Here is an 18,524-nt window from a genome sequence, read left to right as displayed (position 1 = left end):
GATTGTTTCTATACTGGAAAACATGTATAGCTATAACTAACTAAAGCAACATCATACATGAAAAATCAAGAATTGCCAACTGCTAACAAACAAAATAAAAAACGCCATTATTGTCCAATCACATAAAAAAAATGATAGTCTACATAATTTCCCGTCATCACATAAAATTGATGATTTCGGAAATACTCAAATCTCATATAATGTGTTATGATATTGTTAAACAGCCAGTGAACATTTTATGTATGGCAAGAGAGAGGCATACCCTGTCACATTCATCAGACAATTAACCATGCAGCATAAGTAAACAAAGGTGTACGAACTGTCTTGCTGAAATGAAACTCGAACATTGATGCCTAATGTAAATTTTGGCACTGCTGAATATACAGCATTATGCTGTAGAATTGTAATGGACCGGAATGTCTCGATCTTTGGCTACTCTTTGTCTTATACCTTGTCATATATTTGCGAGAGTTTGTGTGTCCCCTCGTCTCGATTCAATACTGGCCCACTGCAGCGTATCAAGTTGGCTTCCCTTTTTTTGTCGCTGCAAGAGATTACTCTCCCTGTCTGTAATTCTGAGTTTTCCTAGTCGATCACCCGATGTTTCTGTGTGACATGGTCTGTAACAGCCGATTTGTTGATCTGGGACTCCGACTGTCTTCTTTTAGATTGAGAGAATATCTTGCTTGACTGATAATCCACATCTTTCCGGTGTTCCTCAAGGCGGATTTTGTTGTTGCCCTTAGTTGATTTTTCCCTTTATTATGACACTATTTTTGCACCACCTGTTTTAGGACCCATTCCGTATAATCATTGTCCTGGATATGTGGTTTTGGTTTATTTCCATTGTCAAACGTGGATTATTCTTTGATGGACCCCAAGATCCCTCTGGTTGTGTGTGTGTTGATCTTTTCCATATACACTATTACCTATATGCCACCGTCTTCGTTTTGATTCATCGTTGTTTTTAAGCTCTTTGTCATAACATGTATCACCTTCTCTGACAAATGTCACTGTTTTGTCCATACCATTTCCATCCACGAGTTCTCTACCCCGGCGGTAAAGTGGTCGAGACACACATCGACAGAAACATGAGGTACCAGTGTGACTTTTGTACCCAAATATTTCATAGCTCACGTGCCTTGGTTCCTCGTCAAAGTGGGCGTGGCTATTCACGAATCCGAGGAGGTCAAGCGATTGACCTGACCACGGGCTCCATCTGGTGGACACCTCTGAAATATTAGCCATACTTTTTAATATTCAGACTTTTTCCAAAATATATGTATCAAATCGTAATAATCATATCAAATTAAACGATCGTTCAAAAAACATGTTATAACAAAAGGAAATTAAAATGCATTATTTAAATAATAAGGTTTCTTGATATGATGTAAGATACTGACTTTAATACAAATAGTTTTCATCAATAATTCAATTGAAAATTAAAATTATAATGGCTTTTCAAGACTTCCATACAAAGCCAACGCAAATAAAAACCCAAACGAAAATGATGTTACAACGTAATAGAAAGGCTAAAATGTATTACACATAGGTTTTGAAATTCAGACTTTCTAAAAGTTTTTTTTCACTCAAAAATTATTTTAATGTTAAAACATTCGTCATTTACAATTGATTTAAAAACAACAAGATGTTAGACAGAAAGATGTGGTTCTTATTTTATTAAGATACAGAATTTGTGAAAGTATTCTAACTCTGGAAAATAATAATCTTTAACATGTTATTTAAAAATCATCATATATTGATGAATAAACAAAACTGAGTGGTTGAAAAGGAGAAGAATAATATATTTTGATAAAACATACATATAACAGGTTTTTGGTAATAAGATCCCCAACAAAATCACAAATAATTAATTATATACTTCTAAGATAAGAAAATCAAGCCAAAACTTTTCCATTTTCAAAATCTCATAACAACAAAAATATAAAGTGACCTACGTAACTCGTTGTCCTCCTATCTCCTCGTGTCTGCCCACCAGGACAACCCCGGCTATATTTATACCATGACAGTAAAACGACTAGTGTACGATTTCTGACGTCATAGTCAGGTTTATTTATAGATAATACTATGCCTTGTCGGCAGACGACAGGTATACGTATACTAACTGTAAACAAACGACTAGGATTTTGTTTACAGACGTAAACCTACGACCTGGTACGTTTACACATTGACACAGACGGCGGATTGGGGTAATGATGTAATGATATTCCAGTTAGCGGACGGTTTATAATGATGTTACTCAGTTAATTGACGGTCTATATACGTGTGTGTAAGGGTGTCAGCTAGTAAACAATACAAATATAAATATACATTATTATGTCTTATTTTATTTTAGTGCTGACGTTTGAAAATAGCTTATAAGATTATGGAAGAAGCAAATAAATATGTTGACCCCTGAATCCGATATTATTGCATCAGAAATATATATCATCTAATTTTCATTTGCGATTGTCAAGGGGATATAGCTCAGTGGTAGAGCATTCGACTGCAGATCGAGAGGTCCCTGGTTCGAACCCGGGTGTCCTCTAATTTTTATCGTCACATTACAGATCTGGATTAACGCAGATTTGTCAATTCTTGGATCACTCCATATATCAAGATATGCTCAGTAATGTAGAGTTATCTCATTTTCATTCCTGTTGTATTATCGATGCAGAATTGTTTTGATTTCTAGTAGTGATAGTATTCGATCTTTTTACTTTATTGTTATATAAAAAATAATGACTAATTTCATAATTTGACATCAATGTTTAAGTAATTAATTAATTAATCGTGTCATATACTTCTGAGGTAACAGATAAACAACGTATTTCTAATGTTTACTATATAAAACGAAATTCATCATTGTATGGTAGCAAAATTGTAAAATGGACAGGGCTCTGCTAATGTATAACATGGATAGATATATAGAATCGAAAGTTAAAATCGAAAGAAGAAAAAAGTTCAAAGAAGAAGTCTTTACATTCTTTACATGCTTATTGATTTAAAAATCCCTACATACAATGCTTATTTGCTTAATGCTGTTTATCATGCGGGTGATAATTAAAAGTAAAATAATTAAAAAAAATATTTAATTTCAAAATTTGCATATTGATAAAAATCCTAGCATTAAAAAAATGTATTCGTCATTTGTTTCTTTATATCATTAAATAGCAATACAAGCATGGCTACTAGAAGTGAGTTCTATTACTGTCTCTTCGTCACTGAATGAGTTTCACGGACACTATGACAAGTGTGCCGGATTACACACTCAAAATGTTCATGGAAATAACACAAGACAACCATTGTTAAAAATATCGACGATTTTAACAACGTATCGACCTCTACACTCTATTGATATCTCAATAGGAAAATGAAGGAAATGATCGTCTATTACAGATCACGTTTATAATATCAAACTATAATATTAATAAACTAAAATGGTAATTATACATAATTAATCTTCATTTGTGTAATTTCACAAGTACGCCCTTGTTATTAATGTACTATAGCATTTAGCTGTTAACTCGAAGATTTCGTGGAATGCAAAATAAGAGTGTAAAATATTCCGGACTACATTAATTTATGACCGTGTTTGTTTGTATATTAGAATCGTCTTTCTTTGAAACGAAGCGTTACGACAGGGCGACAGGCGGTCGAGTGACGATGTTCCTGTGGAAACTGCTACTTTAAGTAAGTAGGCCTATTACATATTAATTTTATACTGACAATAATTATGAAAAGGTATATGTACGGTTATTTATGTGACAATACCTCTAACAATTAAGAAGTGATATTGTTTGATATAACCTCTGTACAGTAATATGTTTAAAGCGAAAGTAGACAGTCGTATCTGTGTTGAAATAACGTACATGTGTATGTATATTTTAAATATTGATAAATATTTATTATTAAATATTGGTATATATTTGAAATATTGATTCATGTCACATTTGGATGACATCTTAGTGTTTACTTTCGTTTTCTATTGGGTTAACACTAATATCAATCCGGAAACCTACTGAACCAGATCAGGCTTACGCAGAAACTATTTATCTATTATGGCCTGTTTGAGAGGGCACTATTGCCTCATAGTATTGTCGAGGGATGAAATAGTGCCCAAGCCGAAGGCCATAATGGGTTTAGTACATCACCCTCAGATGGGACTTGTTTTTATGTCATCGTAACAGAAGCACGTCAAAGTGACACCTCTCAATGCTATCTTCATTTCCAAACCATATTATTACGTTAAAAGTACAACATATGAATTGTCGCGGTTAATTGACGGTCTATATACGTGTGTGTAAGGGTGTCAGCTAGTAAACAATACAAATATAAATATACATTATTATTTCTTATTTTATTTTACTGCTGACGTTTGAAAATAGCTTATAAGATTATGGAAGAAGCAAATAAATATGTTGACCCCTGAATCCGATATTATTGCATCAGAAATATATATCATCTAATTTTCATTTGCGATTGTCAAGGGGATATAGCTCAGTGGTAGAGCATTCGACTGCAGATCGAGAGGTCCCTGGTTCGAACCCGGGTGTCCCCTAATTTTTATCGTCACATTACAGATCTGGATTAACGCAGATTTGTCAATTCTTGGATCACTCCATATATCAAGATATGCTCAGTAATGTAGAGTTATCTCATTTTCATTCCTGTTGTATTATCGATGCAGAATTGTTTTGATTTCTAGTAGTGATAGTATTCGATCTTTTTACTTTATTGTTATATAAAAAATAATGACTAATTTCATAATTTGACATCAATGTTTAAGTAATTAATTAATTAATCGTGTCATATACTTCTGAGGTAACATATAAACAACGTATTTCTAATGTTTACTATATAAAACGAAATTCATCATTGTATGGTAGCAAAATTGTAAAATGGACAGGGCTCTGCTAATGTATAACATGGATAGATATATAGAATCGAAAGTTAAAATCGAAAGAAGAAAAAAGTTCAAAGAAGAAGTCTTTACATTCTTTACATGCTTATTGATTTAAAAATCCCTACATGCAATGCTTATTTGCTTAATGCTGTTTATCATGCGGGTGATAATTAAAAGTAAAATAATTAAAAAAAAATATTTAATTTCAAAATTTGCATATTGATAAAAATCCTAGCATTAAAAAAATGTATTCGTCATTTGTTTCTTTATATCATTAAATAGCAATACAAGCATGGCTACTAGAAGTGAGTTCTATTACTGTCTCTTCGTCACTGAATGAGTTTCACGGACACTATGACAAGTGTGCCGGATTACACACTCAAAATGTTCATGGAAATAACACAAGACAACCATTGTTAAAAATATCGACGATTTTAACAACGTATCGACCTCTACACTCTATTGATATCTCAATAGGAAAATGAAGGAAATGATCGTCTATTACAGATCACGTTTATAATATCAAACTATAATATTATAAACTAAAATGGTAATTATACATAATTAATCTTCATTCATGTAATTTCACAAGTACGCCCTTGTTATTAATGTACTATAGCATTTAGCTGTTAACTCGAAGATTTCGTGGAATGCAAAATAAGAGTGTAAAATATTCCGGACTACATTAATTTATGACCGTGTTTGTTTGTATATTAGAATCGTCTTTCTTTGAAACGAAGCGTTACGACAGGGCGACAGGCGGTCGAGTGACGATGTTCCTGTGGAAACTGCTACTTTAAGTAAGTAGGCCTATTACATATTAATTTTATACTGACAATAATTATGAAAAGGTATATGTACGGTTATTTATGTGACAATACCTCTAACAATTAAGAAGTGATATTGTTTGATATAACCTCTGTACAGTAATATGTTTAAAGCGAAAGTAGACAGTCGTATCTGTGTTGAAATAACGTACATGTGTATGTATATTTTAAATATTGATAAATATTTATTATTAAATATTGGTATATATTTGAAATATTGATTCATGTCACATTTGGATGACATCTTAGTGTTTACTTTCGTTTTCTATTGGGTTAACACTGATATCAATCCGGAAACCTACTGAACCAGATCAGGCTTACGCAGAAACTATTTATCTATTATGGCCTGTTTGAGAGGGCACTATTGCCTCATAGTATTGTCGAGGGATGAAATAGTGCCCAAGCCGAAGGCCATAATGGGTTTAGTACATCACCCTCAGATGGGACTTGTTTTTATGTCATCGTAACAGAAGCACGTCAAAGTGACACCTCTCAATGCTATCTTCATTTCCAAACCATATTATTACGTTAAAAGTACAACATATGAATTGTCGCGGAAATATGTGTTTCTATAAAACGGGATTCAGCTTCATGAAGATTAAAAGTATATCAAAATAGAACATGAGTGAACTTTCTTCTGTAGAACAGAAAATTTGCTTCCATCCCCGCACAAAACAGCCTGTCCGCCATCTTGACGTCTTGGTCGAAGCGCAACGTTATAATGACGTCATGTAATGGTGACGTCACAATACATTCACGTTCAATTTCGCGCCACTTCAATAGTGCCCGCTTGCCCGGGCACTATTGCAAATAGTAGCCATGTGTGTAGCCAATCAGAATTCAGTATTCTATCACGTGATTTACTAATATTCAGGATAACGAAAATACAATAAAGATTACTTGGCGGTTGCAATATATAATTATCCGACAACCGTCAATTAGTTATACGGTGGTCGTCATTTAAGTATGAGGTAGCCGCCAAATAATAGATCTGCGAGACATTTAAGTGGGTCCACCGAATAGATTGTGGTGACCTGGCCGCCATATTGATACATGGATGTTAACTAATCAAATGATTCACTGCGGCAGTGTTCCACTAGCACACATGTGTAGGGACCATTTCGTACCCGACCGGAATGCATAAACATCTGTAATGGTGTATATCTGTAATCTAAAACGAAAGTAGACAATCGTAGCTGTATAGAAATAACATAAAGGTGTAAATATATTAATATTGATAATATTTTATTAATCAAATGTTGGTGCATGTAATATTTGGATGACAACTACGTGTTTACTTTTGTTTTATATTGGACAAACGAAACACATCTATTCGTTTAGATTGATTTTATTGCGTGCACAATATGGGCAGACGATGTTCAAAATTCGATATTTGTCAAATTACATTTGTTTCTGACAACCCATTCCCTCCATATAAGCACTGGTTAAACACATGGTTTTTTACGAGGCTACGATTATGTCTACTATTTACACATGTGGCTATGGTATATTTGTGTAAAATAGACATGCGATTTGCATCGCTTAAATGGGTCCAATATATCGACCATTATAACAATATCTTGTACTGATAACTTTATTACTTTTACTTTATTTTAATGACAAGTAAATTATGCAATCAATGTTAAATAGCAATATAGTTTAATCAATCTATAGTTTTGTAAAGACAATGAAACTTCGCTTTCAAAATTATGAACAATCAAGGAGAACCCCAAATTGAAAATCGTTCATTCTTCTACTAGAAAGTCATCTGTATAAATGTAGAATTTTACAATGTTGTTAAAATAAATAACCACCTTTTTTCGTGAATCAAGAAAATATATTTAGAGACTTTGATATATTTGCGCACCCAACTTTCACACAAATGAGCGGTGACATACCTCCAAAATGTTCTAAATGTCTGCTCAGCGATGGATCGTCTTCGATTAGTTGGTTGATTTCTTGGTTGATTTGATTTACGTCCTATTAACATCCGGGGACCGTAAAGACGGCCTCCCGTGTAAGAAGAATGTTGCGTGTGTGACGGGCATGCAGGCGTGTTTAGGAGACTGTAGTATGTTGATGTTGTGACTCTTTGTGATAGCTGAACCCTTGTCTTTTTATAGTGCTATCTTTGATTTGAGTTGTGAATTGATTGATTGATAAACCATATTTAATACCGATCTTCTCAAGATCAGCAGACTGAACAATTGATCTTGATTTGTTTAATCATTAAACAGTTAAGTGTACCATGTTTGATAAAAAATTGAAATCAAGCTCGGAGTATCGCGTTTTTGACGATTGTTTTTCTTCATTTTTTCGGATGTTATGTTGAGTTACCTTATTCTGATTAGATTGCAAACTAAAAGTAGTTCGTCAGCGGTTAAATGTTTTAGTTCTTTGGACTATTGAAATCAAGAAATTTGTTCATCGCATAAGATATATATCTCGATAAAAAATTGATTGAGTTTTAGCGGTTTTTTTTTTGACAATTTTAATAATCATGTAACGTAATAAAATATCAGCAAAGATATATGTATTTTGACACGGTCTGTATGGAGTAATATCAAATATAAATTTACAAGTCCACCTGCGTAATTGAGATAAAATAGTTATAACAGCCACATTTACAATAACCAATCAATTAATGTAATGATTATATGCACTAAATCCAGTTTTAGCTTTGTCTATCGTTTAAATCAATTTTTTTTCAAAAAATTGTAATTATTTTATTTACCTGTCTGTACTGTGTGCGAAATAGAGGATAAAGTACAGCACAATAAAAAACTACTTTTGTTTCTACGTATTGACGAATTATTATACTCTTCCTTGATTTTTCACGAAATTTGAACACAACATATTTATCATGCCTACTTCTCAAAAAGATTTCTTCTATCTAAACTAGTGTTTCCCATAAGTTATGTATATAGCGTGTTCAGAGCGTAAACCCGGTGATTTTATTTCTAAACATTCTCTTTACTGATATGTTGGGGAATCCAAAGGGGCGCTTTTGACACTTTTCATTAATCTCTAAAGTTCAAGACAGACAAAGATTTTGTTGCGCTTTTTAATTTGTATATTATTGTTTTTGTTTTAAGGGTTGGTTTAACGCCACATTACCATGGCGGAAGGTGGATTTGTTCAGGAACAGACATCAGACAATGCCCTCGGTAGTCAATCTCTCGACACTTTGATGCTTGAATGTCCTATCTGTCTGGAACAGCTCCGACATCCCAAGTCCCTCCCATGTCTTCATTCATTCTGTAAAGAATGCCTCGCTTGCTACATCATCAATGAATCGTCAGGTAAGATGGCGTCGGCGTCTTCTTTCTCGTGTCCAGTATGTCGTAGGGACACCGAGCCGATAAACCAGTCAGAAGACAAACAACGTTGGGCCGAACAATTTCCTACCAACAATCTGGCGGTAGAGATGATCCAACATTTACAAAATACAAGCACGCTGATCATGTGTAAACCTTGTGAGAAGAAAGGAAACGTGAACATTCCGGCAAAGTTTTGGTGCGAGCAAACCAAATTTTACTTTTGCGAATCCTGTAAAGTCGGCTTCCATGACTTGATTCACGATGATTGTGAGCCCGAGAATATCACAGAAAGGAACAAATCAGCCACCATTCGACGGAAGATGTCGGCTACTGGGTGTGGTAAACACCAGGAGAAACTGGAGTATTACTGTGAGGATCATCAGATCCTTGGATGTCACAAGTGTATAATCGTCGATCATCGCAAATGTGAGGCGGTGACATCAGCAGACGATTTCCGGGACAAGATACTGACTACGAAAATTGACGATCTTCTTGGAGAACTTAAAAAATGCGTTAATTCCATGGAGATACTGATAAAAGATGTCGAGGAGCAGCTACAGTCCATGACAGACGACCAAATCACCGCACTTCAAAGTTTGACAGATCTACGTACAAAGATTAACGAGCGGTTTGGTGTACTTCAGAAAGAGCTTACAGACAAACTGACAGCATCATTCAAAGAAAACCTAGATATATCGAGGAAGAAGTGTGAGCGGCTGATGTTCGCTATGCAAAAGACCCTGACGTCATCACAGGATCCCGGCCTGAAGGAGGACACCGTGGGGACGATCAGTCTGTTCCAGAGAAGTCAGGCGGAGGTCGAGTCATGTAAGGGACTGATACAGGAGTTGGAGAAGTCGTCAAGGTCTATCAGTCTGAGACACGAGTATAACCCTGAGATACTCAAATTGGACACAAAGACCAGTCTTACTCTGGGGACGATACTCGTTCATAAACAACAGAGGAAACTGCCAAATACTGCGGCATTGTCCGAACGTCAGTTAAAGATGACCAAAAAGATCAACATCAAACTTCCGACCGATGCGAAATACTCTGTTGTCAAAATCAAATCAAAAAGTGAAACTTTTTACGGAAAACAGTGATTTTAAATGTGAGATAGAACAAAAAGAACAATTATGTGATCTTTGTCGTATTGACGATAATAATGTAGCAGTGATGTTGATGAAAGTCAAAACCATTTGTGTTATCAATGTCGGGGATTCCACATTGACGGTCATGTCGACTATCAAGATTCAAAACGTTACGAAAAACTGTCTAGGCGTCACATACAAAACAACACGTTTGTTTTTGGTACACTAACATCACTTTACAGTGTACCACAAAACAGAGGTGAAGCTACAATGCTCCATAACATTGAATCTAAATGTCTGCATCTCGCCTGTGATAAGATGAATGGACGTGTCTTTGCCAGCATCCACACCTCTGACCCTGACGATGTAGCCGTCACCCGACTGTCTGACGGGACACACACAGATGTACTGAAGGTCGGGGTCGTGAAGGGTACAACAGGTATAGACGTGGACAGGGAGGGTAACGTGTATGTCTGTGGATGGGGCTCCCACAACGTCATACAGATGTCTGGGGACGGGACTAACGTCAGGGAACTGCTGACGTCATCAGATGGAATAGAAAGACCGAGGGCGATTTCCGTGTGGGGAGATAAAGTAGTGATCACTTTAAGTAAAAACTCAGACCAACAGAACTTCGTACAATGGTTTCAGCTAAATTGAATTTTCGATTTGTACGTAGTCACATAAACTATGCGTGAATACTCTTGGACGATATTGAGTGAAAATGAATTTTCATATATCGCTGTGAAATTTCATGCTGATGTGTTGATATGAACACGGTAAAAGCGGGTTTGTGTTTGCAAATCATTTATGAATCTAATCCCGTTGTATCAAAAAAGAAACAAAATCTATAATTCCAATGAATTGTACATACATGTATTACATTGTATTTGTAAATAATTCAATTTTGCTTGTTACGGGCATTTTCATTGGCTTAAACATTTATTTTATCAGCCTAAAGGAAAACATGGGGTCGCCGTTTGTGACGTTGTTCTGATTGGCTGAGATGACGGCGTAATGATTTCATAGACAAAAGAGTCCGAAAATGAATTTTGGATTAATTTGAATATTTTTTTTTTATGTCATGGAGATATAACACAAAAATCTGAGTGTACTCTCATCATAAACCGCTTCGCGGTTTATTTAGAGTACACTCAGATTTAGTCTTTGTTAAATCTCTACAGTGTTTCTACATGTGAGTAATTTTAAAAAGTGATGCATATGGCGACATATCCGACCATTATCACAACGAAAATAGTTTGAATGGATTAAGGACGATCGCATACTACCTGTAAACAGACTTATTTAAGCGGTGATTTTGATTAAGCGCTTTCCCCGCTGCCTTTGAAGCGCTAATTCATGCACGGTGCATTTCGAAACAAAAGCGCCGACATATAATCACTTCATTAATTAGATTAAAGTTTTGACTTAAAATCGTCTAGTGCGTTTCTTGAAATCATGACCTGAAAACATTATATACACTTTACAGTATGATTAGCGGATTCTAAAAATATTGTTATATCTATTCATTAATAAATGAATACTATGCTGTAACAAATTGTTTTAGTTATCAATATTTTTTTTATCTGCTACTACATAACACAATTTTGTAATAGAATGATATAAAACAATTATACATCCAATTGTACATTCATAGATGATCGAGATCGGGGAAATTCAAAAGAAAACAAAAGTATATATATATAAAATAGAATATACAGAGAAAACGCATAATTGACTTACTTTCGGTATGGTGCTGCAGTTCCACTAAATTCCATGTAAACGTTCTCACTACACATAAGAGTTATCTCCTCTTTCCTGGTGTGCAGCCTTTAAATGTGTCATCTTCGACACCCAGGGGCACTGCTGATCACTATCTATCGTTATATCATTGAATGCAATTCAAGAGATAAAAACTGACCAATCACAGGTCTTCAAACAACGGTCTACAGATGCTTTCTTTAATATAACATAGAACGACGCCCAACTTCAAAACTATAAGTTAACCACAGCGCATCGATTCTTATGGGTATCAAAGGACCAAACTATATATGTCTCATATGTTGTGGTAGGTTTGCTATAATTAATTTTATTATGACCTAAACAATGAAAATGTGAATTTTCACCTTTGTCCTCAGAAATTACAATGAATCCAGAAGAAATCGGATATTCTGATTAGCATACAAAATGCACCTGACCCTAAGGTATCTCCATGCAAAATATTTTGCTTATCACTGATTGGCTGTAAAACAAAACCTTTATGCTAAAACAATTGAAAATGAAAAATGTCTCAAATTTCATACATTTTATGGGTTCCCTTAGGTTCTGCATTTTGGGACCAATCGGTAAAACTTGGATTTTGATAGTTGCAGTTTGTTACGCTATTTCTCAAAAAGGGATCTGTCTCAAATATTATATGTAGATTCCCCTTGAGCCTTTGTTGTGCATATTGCAATTTGGGACCGATCGGTCAACAAGATGGCCGACAGGCAACCATGTTGGATTTCGACAGTTGAAGTTTGAAAAGCAGAGACTTTCCATAGTCAGACATATGATCATTCTTTGGTGGTCGCCAAAATCCCTATGAAGCATCTAGTGTCTTCCCATTCTAATCCGTGTTTTCGTCTTATTCTCATAGTAGTTTGCTTCAAACTTTGTGGTGATTTCTCAGGTTTTAGTATTTTTTGGGGATAACACACGGATTTCGATCCATTCTAATACATTAGAGTTTCATGCCGCCAGTCCTGAAATTGGAGAAGTAACTGACATGTATCAGAATTATTCCGATATGTTACAGGATCACCGATATAAAATTCGAGCAACAATAGTAACCGTTAGTGACAACCAAAACGATATGAATGAAGTAAATAATCTTTTATTACTGATGAACATTAATATAAAGCAATGACAAATACTTATATGTACATGTATATAACCTTTTTGTTACAAAATATCATCTTAAACTATAAGTGTAACAAAACACCAAAATACAAATATCACAGGATCACTTCAGAATACGACACAAAGAACGCTTTTTTCATCAACATATACTGCTTATGTATGTATGATATACATGTATATATGTATACATGTTCATATATTTTGATAAATGCCAACATGTTATGTCATAAAAATGTCAATAAAGTTTGAAAAGAATAGAATTAAAATAGTAAATTATAATACCATATTTATCTTATACGTGCATATTTTATTTGCCCACCATTATCAGATGGTGGGCTATTAAAAACACCTTTCGTCCGTCGTCCATCCGTCCTCCGTCCTTCCTGCCCCTCCGTCCGTCCGCTAACAATTCTTGTTACCACTATATCTCAGAATGTAAAGAAGGGATCTGTCACAAATTTCATGTGCAGGTTCCCCTAGAGGTCTAGTTGTGCTTCTTGTATCATTGATATGGCGGCCTTCATAAAAGACTCATCCAGGTGTGATCTGTTAAGGATTCCATCCACATTTTCAATATGCACATAAAAATACAAATTGTATACAATACGTTATGTTGAAACCAACAAAAAAAACTTCGGGAATTAGAAAGAACGAGTCTTTAGATTTAAAAAATAAGAATTACACTAATTTAGCTGAAATTATTCCATTGGTTTGGTTTGTTTATTTTTACGTCCTAATCACGGTCAGGATCATGTAATCGTGACAGTTTTGATGATGGAGGAAAACCAGAGTACCCGGAGAAAACAACACCGACCAGCGGTGAGTACCTGGTAAATGCCCAACGTTAGATTCGAACTCACGACCTAGAGATGGAGGGCTTGGGGTAGTATGTCAGCACACCTTAACCACTCCGACAACGCGTCCTCAGATTATTTCATGTCTCCATGTTTGCCATGATCACCCAGATGCACAAAAACCATCCTCGGTACTCTAGGGGTTTCTATCCTTGTCATTATAGTGACAATGATAGTAACCCCTAAAAAGTCGAGGATACACACATACTGTATTAGATATAGAGTAACATCCTTCTGGATTTAATGGATCAGATATGTGAGGCCTGAGTCATGGCATGATATTCAATTTTTAGATTTTAAATGGTAAATAACTACAACAGTGTTACAGTAATATACATATATCAGACTTATTGGTAAATGATCAAGTACCGGGTAATGTATAATAAATCACTGTGACATGTACGGGTTGGAGAAGAACCATCGACCTATGGTCTGTCTAACTCTCGACGTTAGTTTATTGTTTTTCCCCTAGGTTAAGATATCATACACAGTTCTAAACTGCGTTAAATAAATCGATTCTAGCCGTCATGAGAAATTCCGTCCGTAAGTCACATAATTAATGATTTCAGAAATATTCTTAGTCGCCATATCACACATTTTCACTAATACCACTGTGAGTTTGATTGCTTACAGCATATAAGTCTATAGAATCAAAATCTGAATAAAACAATGACATACAGCAACGCTAAATTACAGTCTGTGATTATCGTCATCGAGGATTTCGCCCATATTTACTGTATATAATCACACATTTCAAAATACAAAATATATGTTAAAACACCAAGATGAAATGTGGACATGGAACAATTAGCTCAACTGGTATGAACGATTTACTCCAACTAAGCCCAGACATGTTTGTGCCTCAAAATTTGTCACGGTAATTCGGGTGTATAAAACGAAAATACAAAGGGACAAAGGAAATTAAATTTTGTAAACAATAACAACACAAAATATCTGTTACTTTGAATTTTGTTGATCTGTAAAGGTTCACTAATCCTTGTAAAATGCCAACCGGGGAGTATTTGAGGCTCAGTATACAAGCCAATATGAAATGTACACTAACAAGGCCGTTTGATTACTTTTGAATACACAAGAATTTTAATATAATTATAAACGAACTTAAAATACAATATAAGTTACTTATATGCAGTGCCTTTGGAGAGGAATTTGACTGTTTCTATACTAGAAAACAACATATAGCTATAACTAAATAAAGCAACACCTTACATGCAAAAATCAAGCATTGTCAACTGCTAACAAACACAATAAAAACGTCATTATTGTCCAATCACATATAAAATGTGAGAATCAACATAATTTACCATCATCCGAAATGTCTCGATCTTGCTACTCTTTGTCTTATACCTGGTCATATATATTTGCGAGAGTTTGTGTGTCCCCTCGTGTCGATTCAATACTGGCCCACTGCAGCGTATCAAGTTGGCTTCCCTTTTCTGTCGCTGCAAGAGATTACTCTCCCTGTCTGTAATTCTGAGTATCCCTAGTCGAACACACGATATTTCTGTGTGACATGGTCTGTAATAGCCGATTTGTTGATCTGGGACTCCGACTGTCTTCTTTTAGATCGAGGGAATTTCTTGTTTGACTGATATTCCGCATCCGGTGTTCCTCAAGGCGGATTTTGTTGTTGCCCTTAGTTGGTTTTTCCCTTTATTATGACACTATTTTTGCACCACCTGTTTTAGGACCCATTCCGTATAATCATTGTCCTAGATATGTGGTTTTGGTTTTTTCCATTGTCAAACGTAGACCATTCTTTGATGGACGCCAAGATCCCTCTGGTTTTGTGTGTTTTGATCTTTTCCATATACACCAATACCTGCATGGCACCGTCTTCTTTTTCATGTGTCTAGGAAAGGCATAGTATCATTGATTTCTTCCTCGCAAGTAAATTCAATGTTATTACTGGCATCGATGGTGTTGATGGTGTGGTCAGCTGTTTTAGTGGCCCTTTTCAGGATTTGTCCAGATTATCGCACACATCTGACTTGATATTAGGCAAAGAGTAGTAAGGTCGAGTCATCTTCGCCTCATTATAATGGTAGAGCATAGTGATGTAGAACTTCCGACATTGAGCATAGATCTTTGACTTTCATTTCAAAGACAACATCGTATACATCGTACTAGGTATCGAATCGACACACATACAATGTTCACTGGTTCTGTAACAATATCATTGTATAATCCATGCTTTCTAATACGAAGAAAATTATTAGAAATAACACTGTAAATATTTTCACTGATTGCACTAGCGGGCTGATTGTTGGAAACATAATTTAACACGTGATGTGTTTTCAACTTAGGAAAAAAAATAATCTACAACACGGACAAACAATTGTATAGAAAAGATCGTCAGCATGCAGGGATTCATTCCACATGTGGTTTGTGTACCTCAAAATACGAATTGATTCTTAACACAAACCGAAAGGTCATCACATCGACATGCAAACAACGAATTACGAGATTTAAGATAATCAATTAGCTCCAACTCAGTTCAGGTTAGTTTGTCCCTCTATGATTGTCTTGGTAGAGCGAATGGAAATATAAACCTTGAAGTACGAAGGAAATGAAAGCATGTAAATAATAATCAAATAAAGAATCTATTCCTATGTTGTTGTCATGTAATTGTTCTATAATCCAACTATAATCCAAGGAATCGATATTAATAATAATGACATTGTCATCTTTGACAGACACGTCTTCTTACACGGTCAACTCCATATTTCTGCGTTACTTATTCTTCAGTTATATTTGAAAGTATGTTAGAAATCCTTTGCTTGTTGCATTAAAATGGTTCGATGGTTCTGTATTGAGCTCAGACATGTTCATATCTTGACTGTACACTTCATGATCATAGGCTGAGATTTAATATACATAATGTTGTATCCCAACATACGGATGATTTCGCTGGTATTGTAGTTGATGAAATGTTAGTGTTGTCATCAAAAAGAAGATAAATCCTAAAAGTTATAGTTGCTATGCCGACGATGAAAATGTTTTACTGGATTCATTGTGTAAAATTCCATAATTTTGATGGTATTCAGTGTTAAACGTCACTCAGTGCAAATATCCTTGAATTCTTTCTTAGCAAAGTTATGAAAACATAAAAACAATTCATCCCAAACACAATCGTTCCACAGAACGTGCATTGCTGACAATAATAAAATTTATGTGAAATGTGCATTATCGTTATCTATCCAATATGTCTGTGTTTTCACCTTCACTCTGCAAATTACTTTCTCCCTTGTCCTTCATTGTTTTAACGTTTTTCATCCTAAAATGTTTTGATTTATCGTTGTTTTTAAGCTCTTTGTCATAACATATATCACCTTGTCTGACAAATGTCACTGCTTTGTCCATACCATTTCCATCCACGATTTCTCTACCCCGGCGGTAAAGGGGTCGAGACACACGTCGACAGAAACAGGAGGTACCAGTGTGACCTTTGTACCCAAATATTTCATAGCTCACGTGCCTTGGTTCCTCGTCAAAGTGGGCGTGGCTATTCACGAATCCGAGGAGGTCAAGCGATTGACCTGACCACGGGCTCCATCTGGTGGACACCTCTGAAATATTAGCCATACTTTTTAAAATCCAGACTTTTTCCAAAATATATGTATCAAATCGTAATAATCGTATCAAATTAAACGATCGTTCAAAAACATGTTATAACAAAAGGAAATTAAAATGCATTATTTTAATTATAACGTTTCTTGATATGATGTAAGATACTGACTTTCATACAAATAATTTTCATCAATAATTCAATTGAAAATCAAAGCTGTAATGGCTTTTCAAGACTTCCATACAAACCCAACGCAATTAAAAACCCAAACGAAAATGATTTGTTGCAATGTAATAGAAAGGCTAAAATGTATTACACATAGGTTTTTTTAGACTTTCTAAAAAATATTTTTCACTCAAAAATTATTTTAATGTTAAAACATTCGTCATATACAATTGATTTAAAAACAACAAGAAGATGTTAGACAGAAATATATGGTTCTTATTTTATTAAGATACAGAATTTGTGAAAGTATTCTAACTCTGGAAAATAATAACCTTTAATATGTTATTTTAAAATTACCATCTATTAATGAATAGACAAAACTGAGTGGTTGAAATGGAGAAGAATGATCATTTTTGATAAACCTACATATAACAGGTTTTTGGTATTAAGATCTCCAACAAAAGCACAAACAATTAATTATATACTTCCAAGAAAAGAAAATCAAGCCAAAACGTTTTCCATTTTCAAAATATCATAACAACAAAAATGTAAAGTGTCCTACGTACCTCGGTGTCCTCCTGTCTCCCCGTGTCTGTCCACAGGACAAATCCAGCTATATTTATAACATGAGAGTAAAATGACTAGTGTACGATTTCTGACGTCATAGTCAGATTTATTTATAGATAATACTTTGCCTCGTCAGCAGACGACAGGTATACGTACACTAACTGTAAACAAACGACTAGGATTTTGTTTACAGACGTAAACCTACGACCTGGGTACGTTTACACATTGACACAGACGGCGGATTGGGGTAATAATGTAATGATATTCCAGTTAGCAGACGGTTTATATTGATGTTACACAGTTACTT

General features: G+C 34.9%; 1 long non-coding RNA gene, 2 other non-coding genes and 1 pseudogene across 3 annotated transcripts; 3 read left to right on the top strand and 1 right to left on the bottom strand.

Annotated features, from left to right (window-relative positions):
* The first annotated feature begins 2,476 nt into the window (after window positions 1–2,476).
* Window positions 2,477–2,548, top strand: Trnac-gca (transfer RNA cysteine (anticodon GCA)). Its single transcript has one exon. It is a non-coding gene; the product is annotated as a tRNA-Cys (tRNA).
* Window positions 2,549–3,625: 1,077 nt separating this feature from the next.
* On the top strand, window positions 3,626–11,719 carry LOC138336580 (uncharacterized; annotated as a pseudogene).
* Trnac-gca (transfer RNA cysteine (anticodon GCA)) lies at window positions 4,490–4,561 on the top strand. Its single transcript has one exon. It is a non-coding gene; the product is annotated as a tRNA-Cys (tRNA).
* Window positions 11,720–15,399: 3,680 nt separating the features above from the next.
* On the bottom strand, window positions 15,400–18,298 carry LOC138336585 (uncharacterized). Its single transcript, XR_011210443.1, has 2 exons — window positions 18,217–18,298; window positions 15,400–17,486 (listed from the first exon to the last, which is right to left on the bottom strand). It is a non-coding gene; the product is annotated as an uncharacterized lncRNA (long non-coding RNA).
* Window positions 18,299–18,524: the final 226 nt, after the last annotated feature.

This window comes from Argopecten irradians, chromosome 12 (assembly GCF_041381155.1).
Source record: "Argopecten irradians isolate NY chromosome 12, Ai_NY, whole genome shotgun sequence".
NCBI classification, from domain to species: domain Eukaryota; kingdom Metazoa; phylum Mollusca; class Bivalvia; order Pectinida; family Pectinidae; genus Argopecten; species Argopecten irradians.
The sequence above is the reverse complement of the archived record's forward strand: the minus strand, read 5'-3'. Positions and strand labels throughout refer to the sequence as shown.